We start from the raw sequence: 9,237 nt of genomic DNA, 5'->3' as shown, positions 1-9,237 counted from the left end.
ACATATTGTGAAGTTTGTGTGAGAGAAAGCAAGTATTAGAATTTGTCTTGCAAGCAGCTATAAACACTTCCTGGAACAATCTAGGGTAGAAGGAAAAGGAAAGGAAGGTGGAAACAAAGGAGAAAGACAGCTAATGATGCTGGAGTCTCTCGCTGGGATTTGTGGTATCTCTTTTTGAAACTAAGTACAGAAAGTCAGAACTTGACTGATGGTTTCTTGATCACAGTTTGTTTTCATTTTTGTGTTTTTCTTGCTCTCTCATCAGTTATTCCAGCCAGTGCTATGTCATTTTCAGTTTCAGTAAGCATGCCTGTCTTGTTTCCATTCGCATTATTCATGCAAACGTTGACTGAACTGATGACCTCGAGTTATCAAGGAAACATTAGATACACTAGTGGATACATTTCTTAGAAAAAAATTACCGAGTGAAGGTTAAAATAACTCCTCTTAAATTTGTCATTAAAAAAAAAACTTCTCCTAACATACAGTACCTCATTGCCTAATAATGCCAGATAAATGAAGAATTCCTATGTATTCATGAATGCAGGCTAGTCTGTATATTTTTTGGCAGGTATGACCATTACCGAGGGTAATGGCCTAGTTTGCTGGCCATGTCCTGTCTCCTAGAAAGTTGTAGTTTCTATTGTCTTTCAGTTGGTCCATTGGATATCAGAGGTGAATTTATAAAACTATACTTCCCTTTACACTTACTTTGTTTTGTTTTGTTTCGTTTTGTTTTACTTGAAGTATAGTTGATTGACAATGTTGTGTTTCAGGTGTACAGCCAAGTGATTCAGATATATATATTTCTTTCTCAGATCCTTTTCCATTATAGGTTATTACAAGGTATTGAATATAATTGCCTGTGCTATACAGTAGGACCACGTAGTTTTTCTATTTTATATATAGTATACACTTACTTTGTGTGATCCAGGCTGGTCAGACCACACGATTATTTTCACTTCTGATATAATTTTTCAGGTCCAACCTCAAATCTTTGATAAGAAGATATTTTAAAATAAGTTTAGCATGTGTGTGCTCTAAATCCAACAGTAGTTAATAGAGATATGGTTTTGCACTAAAAAGAGAGGTATTCCTCTCTTTTTTCTGGGCCAACCAACTGAAAATTAGCTTTTATTTTCTGGTTGGTTTGCTAGATGTTTATGACTATAATAAAAGTCGTAAATTTTGTCTCATGTCTTAAAACACAATCTGAATTAGCAGTGGATATTGTGCTATACATAAGGGCTGTGATATAAATATAGTTTCTAACTTCAAAAACATATAACCTAGAAGGGAACACAGACACATATGCAGCAATAATGGCAACTGCATTTGTTTACTAAGTGAAATAGTACTGAGATGGATAAAGTGCTAGCAAGACTTGAACAGCCAAATCAGCTTCAAAAATAGATGTGCAGTTCTTTAAAAATATTTTTAACATTTTTCCAGCTACATGGAGAATATAACTTAGCATAAAAACGGTATGGGTTTTATTTTAAGTGATTTAGCATTTTGACATCCTCATAATGAAATTAAATCCAGAACGAGGTTTCTCTCTATGATCTCTTGAAATGGTCCTTGATCATCCACAGTATTTCCCATCATCACAAAGGTGGTACCAAGGGCAGGAAACTCAAACATTATTAAAGTTTCATAAAGCAAAGTCAATTTTAAGAATATAATGTCCCCAAACTGATAAAAGGTCTTGACAGATAATTTCAAGGGAAGCATAAATTATTTTCTGTTTGTCAGAGGGCAAAAATATTTAGGTTGAGTTAATGAATGGTAGAGTTTTTGAGTGGAGAGTGTCCTTAAAATATTATGTAGGTCTGTACTGTCAACAGATACTAGCCACATGGCATTATTTATATTTAAACAAATTTTAAAATAAGATTAAAAATTCAGTTCCTCAGTTGCATTTGCCATATTTCAAAGATGTTTATTAGCTCCATGTAGCTACTGAATACTGCATTGCATGGTACAGATATAGAATATTTTCATTATCACTGAAAATTCTATTGAGCAATACTAAAATTATACCCAGATATTCACAGAGAAGGCAACCAAGTCTCAAGGAAATAATATAACTTCCCCAAGGTCACACAGCTATGTGGTTAAAGAAAAACAAAATGACACAAAGGAAATAGTAACAGAGGCATTAAAGAAACCCAGTAAGTTTCTGGAGCAGTCAAAGTAACGTTTAAAAGTGCATACTTAACTGTTAGCAGGGTTGAAGCTCCTGATGGTTGGTAAGATCTACCTGCCTGAATTTGGACATTAGCATTTTATGCAATTAATTAAAGGCAAAAAATCATTTCAGCGAATGGCTGCCAGCTCCGTATTTTTAGTCACTGCTGTGCTTCCACATTTTGTTTATCACTTTCATATACAGGGCACCACTGTAAAATGTGATGGTTTATCTGACCCCAGAGAAATCAAGAAATCTTGTGGGGGTCATGGCTATATTTGAAAAGGTTGATTTTTAAATGCATCATGCAGAATGGCCCTGTTTTAAAAGGGATTCCTGCCATCAAATAATCAAAATGTAAACTCTCTTCTCACCTTGCAAAAGTCAAAAATAGTCCCTGCATTTTTATTACTTCGTTGAAATCCAAATATTATTTTTCCATTCTCTAACTTGTTTTCCTCACAGTGTGATCAACTATTGCCAAGGAAGGAAAGGTTAGATTTATCAATCAACATCTGCTAAAGGCCCCCTAGGTAACTGAACCCTCAGGAGAAACAATCCTCATGTATTCTTCTTCTGTTGTTTCAATATCTTCATAAAGAGTCATTTCAATATGTTTGGTTCTGTGGCAGAGGTTCTGTGAAGTGTTTATCTTCCTCAGAGATCCAGAAAGCCTGTGAGTCTGTGGGTAAAGATGGGTAAGGAGAGAGAGGGAAGGAGGCTAGAGAGAGGCTCAGTGCTGAGATAAAGACAGTGTTCTAAAGCATCCTGGGGGTGAGGCTGGGGTGCACAAACACCCACGACAAATCCAGACAGAAACTGAATAATCAAGGGGACGACCACTGTGAAGTCATGAGGTCACCTCTCCCTCTAGAAATAAACATTGCCCTCAGGAAGTCTCCTCCCACCCCAGAAGAGCATTAGGAAGGTCTGGAGAGGGGGATTATTGGCAGAAATGGAAAAAGCAGGTTGAAGGGATTAGCCTGGAGCAGAGAGACCAAGAAACCCAAGCCAGTAGATGGAAGGAAAACTATTTCAAACATCCTGCCTCTATTTTGTACTGTAGCAATGCAGACAGGAAACCTGACCCCATTTTCAGGTTCTAAAGAGAAATTCTAAATACCTGAAAGACTGAGGAACATGGTGGTTTTTATTTAAGATGTGGACATAGAGAGCACATACCTGGACTTGGGCCTGCAGCAGCACCAAACTGCACCAAGAGTTCCCTTTGTTTTCTCTCCCATCTGTTTCTCCTTTTCTCTCTGCTGGATTAGCCACGGGGACTCCAAGTTCTTCATTGTGTGGTCCTGGTACCAAGATTCTCCTGGGAATTATAAAGCTATTCACCTTCTACATCGAGCACTTCTTATTTTTTTCTTAGCAACATAAGTCATCCTTAAGAGGAGTCAGTGTGCTTACTCTCTTTTTTTTTTTTTTTTTTTTTGCGGTACGCGGGCCTCTCACTGCTGTGGCCTCTCCCGTTGCGGAGTGCAGGCTCAGCGGCCATGGCTCACGGGCCCAGCTGCTCCACAGCATGTGGGATCTTCCCGGACCAGGGCATGAACCCGTGTTCCCTGCATCGGCAGGCAGACTCTCAACCACTGCGCCACCAGTTTAAAAACTACAGAAGCTAATAAACACTTGATTCATTTAAGTCTTGAAGACTATAACGGCATAGTTTCTTCACAGTATTACAATAAATGTTTTCAGTAACTAAAATACATAAAAGTATTATTATGTATTATATATTAAATCTCTTATTTCTAAAATTAAGTGGACTATCTTTACTAAATGGTAGAATCCCAAACTGAAAACTGGTCATAACCTAACAAAAACAGCACACACACACACAAAAAGACAAAAATTAACTGCCTTCTTTATCAATATATTAATGTGCTTCAATCACATATGTTTTCATGAAACTTTAAACATAAAATCACCTTTAAAATCTAGGCCATGTGATCTGCTCCCTGCCATGTCAGATTACACCCTGTGAAGTTTACTTAACTTGTCTTAAGTGTGATAGAATTCTTTATACCTTGACAAATAACTAAAAGGAAAAAAAAAACACACACACAATAAGATGAAGAGCCTATACATTTGTCAATCCTGACTTATTTGCTTTTCTTGAGTCAATTGGAGGTTTATCGCCACATTCTTAAAATCATTAACTACAATCTTCCCAAACAGGTAATTGACAAACAGAGGCATTCTAAAACTTGTCTGTAACGAAGTGTTATTCCAGTTTACAGTAACAGTTTAATACTATTTACATACTAAAACTGAATACACTGAATACTGCAAACTTTATTCCCAACCACTCAGCAAAGTACTACATACCTTTTCAGATATAGGGGAAAAAAAGCATAAGATTCTTCCTATTTTCATTTCCAAAGATATATCCCAATCTTGATTACCAATCAGCGATTTAAATGTCAACTATAAACTCAGTATTTTATTAGGTGCTATGCAGTATACTAGAGCCATATAAGAGAGAGGACCTCAAACCCTCTGTTCCCTCAAATTGAAAGGCAGGCTTCCTGACTCCTCCAGACCACTACTGGACACAGGGAACACACACTAATGTTTCAGGACCCCGACCAAGAGTCACCTGCTTTGCGATTACTTCCATGTCACACCCCCACCAACACCACTGAGTTTGCTGCTCCTACGGGATGTTACATGTATTTCTTATTTTAACACATACCACAGTGCATCATAATTATGATTGCAGATAGATGTTCTAACAATTTAAAGAGAATGATGACTTTTTTGCTCTTTACATCTTGCTATTTCCCTTCCCATAATATTTCTTGAAAAGAAACCATAAAAATATAGACAACACAAAAAACAGAAAATATACAAAATGTATGGTTTGTGGCTTAACACAAATTTAAGTAAAATTAGTTCTTACAGTATCCAGCAGAACAAACTTTCATGGTACAAATGAGAATGGACCAAGGTTCGAGCAGGTACAGGAGACAATCCAGGCATGAACAACATCAAGAAAAGGTACCAGGAAGTAACATGGTGTGTAGGAAATCACGAAACCATTCTGATGGGAAGAGACTTAAACAAGACTGAAACTCACTTTCTAAACCTCTATCTCCAATTGGACAATTCGCAGGACACAGGTGCACCAAAGTGGCCAATTTATTCAATCCCTTTAACGTGGAGGAAGAGTTTAAAATTTTACTAGTTTAGTTTGCCCCAAAAGCAACTATCAAATGTTGGCAGAACACAATGAAGCCTTACCTCTGTTAACATAGTTAAGTCTCTCTCTCTCACAACTAGCCCACTTCACTCCAGATTCCTTGGCGCACCCGACGCACTTACACAGTGTTTAAGAACTTTACACAACTGGAAGGTCACATCTTTATTTCTTATCGCAGGAACATGACTCCTGTAAACTTTATTTCTGTCAGAACCTAAAGCAAAATTATTGTAAAATGAGTGATTTAAACCGTACATTTTATCATCATTAAAAAGCACTAAAAAAAAGCATCTGCTCTGTGCTAAGGATTAGAAATCGACTCCTGCCCTTAAAGCCTTCATTAAGGAGGGACATGTGTAAACTCAAAATTTCAATCACATGAGATAAAGAAACATAACCTTTATGCACAGAGGCTACTTTGGAGTCAGGATGTTATATCGAAGTGATGGCTTCATGATGACCCTGAAGTAGAATCTAGAGAGATGAGGCTAGGCAAAGTTGGAGGAGGAGGTGCATTAATTGCACAGGGAGCACCTGTGCAAAGACACTCAAGGCTGACACCAGCTGGGCACTATAAATACTGCAGGTGGCGATGACTAGAGGCCAGGGGTCCAAGTGTGAGAAGAGACAGAAATGAAAATAGAGGACAACACAAAAAACAGAAAATATACAAAATGTATGGTTTGTGGCTTAACACAAATTTAAGTAAAATTAGTTCTTACAGTATCCAGCAGAACAAACTTTCATGGTACAAATGAGAATGGACCAAGGTTCGAGCAGGTACAGGAGACAATCCAGGCATGAACAACATCAAGAAAAGGTACCAGGAAGTAACATGGTGTGTAGGAAATCACGAAACCATTCTGATGGGAAGAGACTTAAACAAGACTGAAACTCACTTTCTAAACCTCTATCTCCAATTGGACAATTCGCAGGACACAGGTGCACCAAAGTGGCCAATTTATTCAATCCCTTTAACGTGGAGGAAGAGTTTAAAATTTTACTAGTTTAGTTTGCCCCAAAAGCAACTATCAAATGTTGGCAGAACACAATGAAGCCTTACCTCTGTTAACATAGTTAAGTCTCTCTCTCTCACAACTAGCCCACTTCACTCCAGATTCCTTGGCGCACCCGACGCACTTACACAGTGTTTAAGAACTTTACACAACTGGAAGGTCACATCTTTATTTCTTATCGCAGGAACATGACTCCTGTAAACTTTATTTCTGTCAGAACCTAAAGCAAAATTATTGTAAAATGAGTGATTTAAACCGTACATTTTATCATCATTAAAAAGCACTAAAAAAAAGCATCTGCTCTGTGCTAAGGATTAGAAATCGACTCCTGCCCTTAAAGCCTTCATTAAGGAGGGACATGTGTAAACTCAAAATTTCAATCACATGAGATAAAGAAACATAACCTTTATGCACAGAGGCTACTTTGGAGTCAGGATGTTATATCGAAGTGATGGCTTCATGATGACCCTGAAGTAGAATCTAGAGAGATGAGGCTAGGCAAAGTTGGAGGAGGAGGTGCATTAATTGCACAGGGAGCACCTGTGCAAAGACACTCAAGGCTGACACCAGCTGGGCACTATAAATACTGCAGGTGGCGATGACTAGAGGCCAGGGGTCCAAGTGTGAGAAGAGACAGAAATGAAAATAGAGATGTTGGCCCAAGCAAGCCTGGGAGAGAGCATGGCTTGTATCCCACAGGTGATGAGGCCTGGGGCTACCACTGGCTGAGTAAGGGTGCCTCCGCTGATTAGAAAAAGGTGCCCCGCCACTGAAGGACCAATTAGATAAAGGGAGTGATCACAAAAAGCTCCCCTTCCTCAGGGTCAAAGAGCCCCATGAGGCTTGGCCCAGCACAGTTCAGTCTACACGTCTCTGGGCAGAGCACACGCTGGGCGGCTAGTATACACTAACTCTGTGTGGGCAAGCCATTAGCAGCATTATTTTAGGCATATCTTTTTATGTTAGAAGATCATTCGACCCAAGTAGGCAGAGGAACTTAGAGGAAAGTTCCTCTAAGATTTAAAGTTCCTCTAAGATTTCAGCGGCCGCAAAATCACCCAGGAACTTCTGCCATAGTCCAGGCAAAATGTAATATGGATGAAGAAGCAAATTTAGGAGGAGGCCAAAATCTACAAGCTGCACCCACTGGATGGAAGACATAAAGAAAGTGCAGTGAAGGAACTCTGAAGAGAATGGGCTCTGCAATAAACTTTTCTTACATTCAATGTAAAATATTAGGCAAAATTAAGTGCCGTGGCCTTTCAGGTCCCTTCCAGCTATAATTTCTTTTGATTTCTAACTTAGTACTCTGGTTAAGTAAAGTCCCGTCAGAGGTACAGAACAGTCTCTACACCTGAATGGGATGCAAAGAATAATGACTTCTCTGCACCAGGGGATGAGTTGAACTGTCCTTGCAGAAGAGATAACAGATGGTGTGAACCCCAGATCCTAGAAAAGGGGCCAGGCACACCATAAGTATTCAGCTTTTTGAAAACAAATGAACAATCATTTCCTCTCCTAAATCTTCACACCCTTCCTCTGCTGGCTACTTTCTCTCAGCTTATAAACATCCTCAAATATACTCACTTAAAAAACTCTCAGACCTATGATTCTTTGTATCGTCTTGTGGGTAACCTAAGTATCTCCCAGGCCTTCAAACACCTGTCCTCCCAAAAACCCAGATCTGAACCTTGGGCCCAGACCCGTCTGCCAGGCCCCTCTAAGGCACTGAAGATGAAGTAAGATCCTCTCCCCACCTCCAATCCCTTCCTACTGTGCTATGTATCTCACAAAAAGATGCAGCTGTAAACTGTCACCCACGCTTGCTGCCCTCCCTTTTCTAACTGGTCACCAGGCCCCACCCATTCTGTCTCGGATCTCCAAAATCCAGTCCAACCTTTTATAACTTAAGTGGGACCTTTAGATTACAATTCACGCTACACCCAATCAACTGCCTTCCACATGGAGGTCCGAGTGAGCCTCTAAACCAGAAGTCCATCTCATTGTTCTTTAGGGCTTTCCACAGCCTTCAGGATAAACATCCAAACTTATGACAGGACAAACAAGGCCCCCTTCTGTTTCTCCCCACTAGGTTTCCAGTATCAACTCTCATTTTTTCCCAAACCTTGAGTTCCAGTCCTGTACATTAGTTTTGCCATATTTTCTTATATTTCTCAACCTTTGACACACTGCTCCCTGCTGCCACCCCAGGAGATTCTATTATCCTTAGAAAGGAGGGCAAGAAGCCTACCCTGAACTTTCCCTTTTAAGATTCTCTGCTCTGCAACGGGGAAAGGTGGGGGGAGGGATAAATTAGGACTTTGGCATTAACACATACACACGTCTATATACAAAATAGGTAATCAACAAGGACCTACTGCATAGCACAGGGAACCCTACTCCATATCCTGTAATAACCTGCACGGGAAAAGACTCTGAAAAAGAATGGATATATGTATAACTGAATCACTTTGCTGTACACCTAAAACTAACACAATATTGTAAATCAACTATCCTCCAATATAAAATAAACTTTAAATTAAAAAACAAAAAGATTCTGTGCTCTGTAGCACCAGAACTCACTTCTTTCAGAGCACTGACTACTGTGCTTGTGTTTACCTGCTGCCCAGTGGAAGGGGAGGTTACCTAGGGCAGAAGCATCGTCACCAGCAGCCCTTGGTTCTGACAACCCATTCAAGTGCCAGGTTACTTTACACACATAACCTGCTTAATTAATTAATTAATTAATTAGGTAATTCTAAGAACCCACAGAAAGAGTGGCTTTTCATGTCATTTTACAAGTGTGGGGATTGTAG

General features: G+C 39.3%; 1 pseudogene; it reads right to left on the bottom strand.

Annotated features, from left to right (window-relative positions):
* LOC112062817 (centrosomal protein of 78 kDa-like) overlaps positions 1–9,237 on the bottom strand; it is a 330,155-nt pseudogene that overhangs the window by 317,159 nt on the left and 3,759 nt on the right.

This window comes from Physeter macrocephalus, chromosome 12 (assembly GCF_002837175.3).
Source record: "Physeter macrocephalus isolate SW-GA chromosome 12, ASM283717v5, whole genome shotgun sequence".
Lineage (NCBI taxonomy): Eukaryota > Metazoa > Chordata > Mammalia > Artiodactyla > Physeteridae > Physeter > Physeter macrocephalus.
Note: the sequence above shows the minus strand (reverse complement) of the source record. Positions and strands in the feature narration are given on the sequence as shown.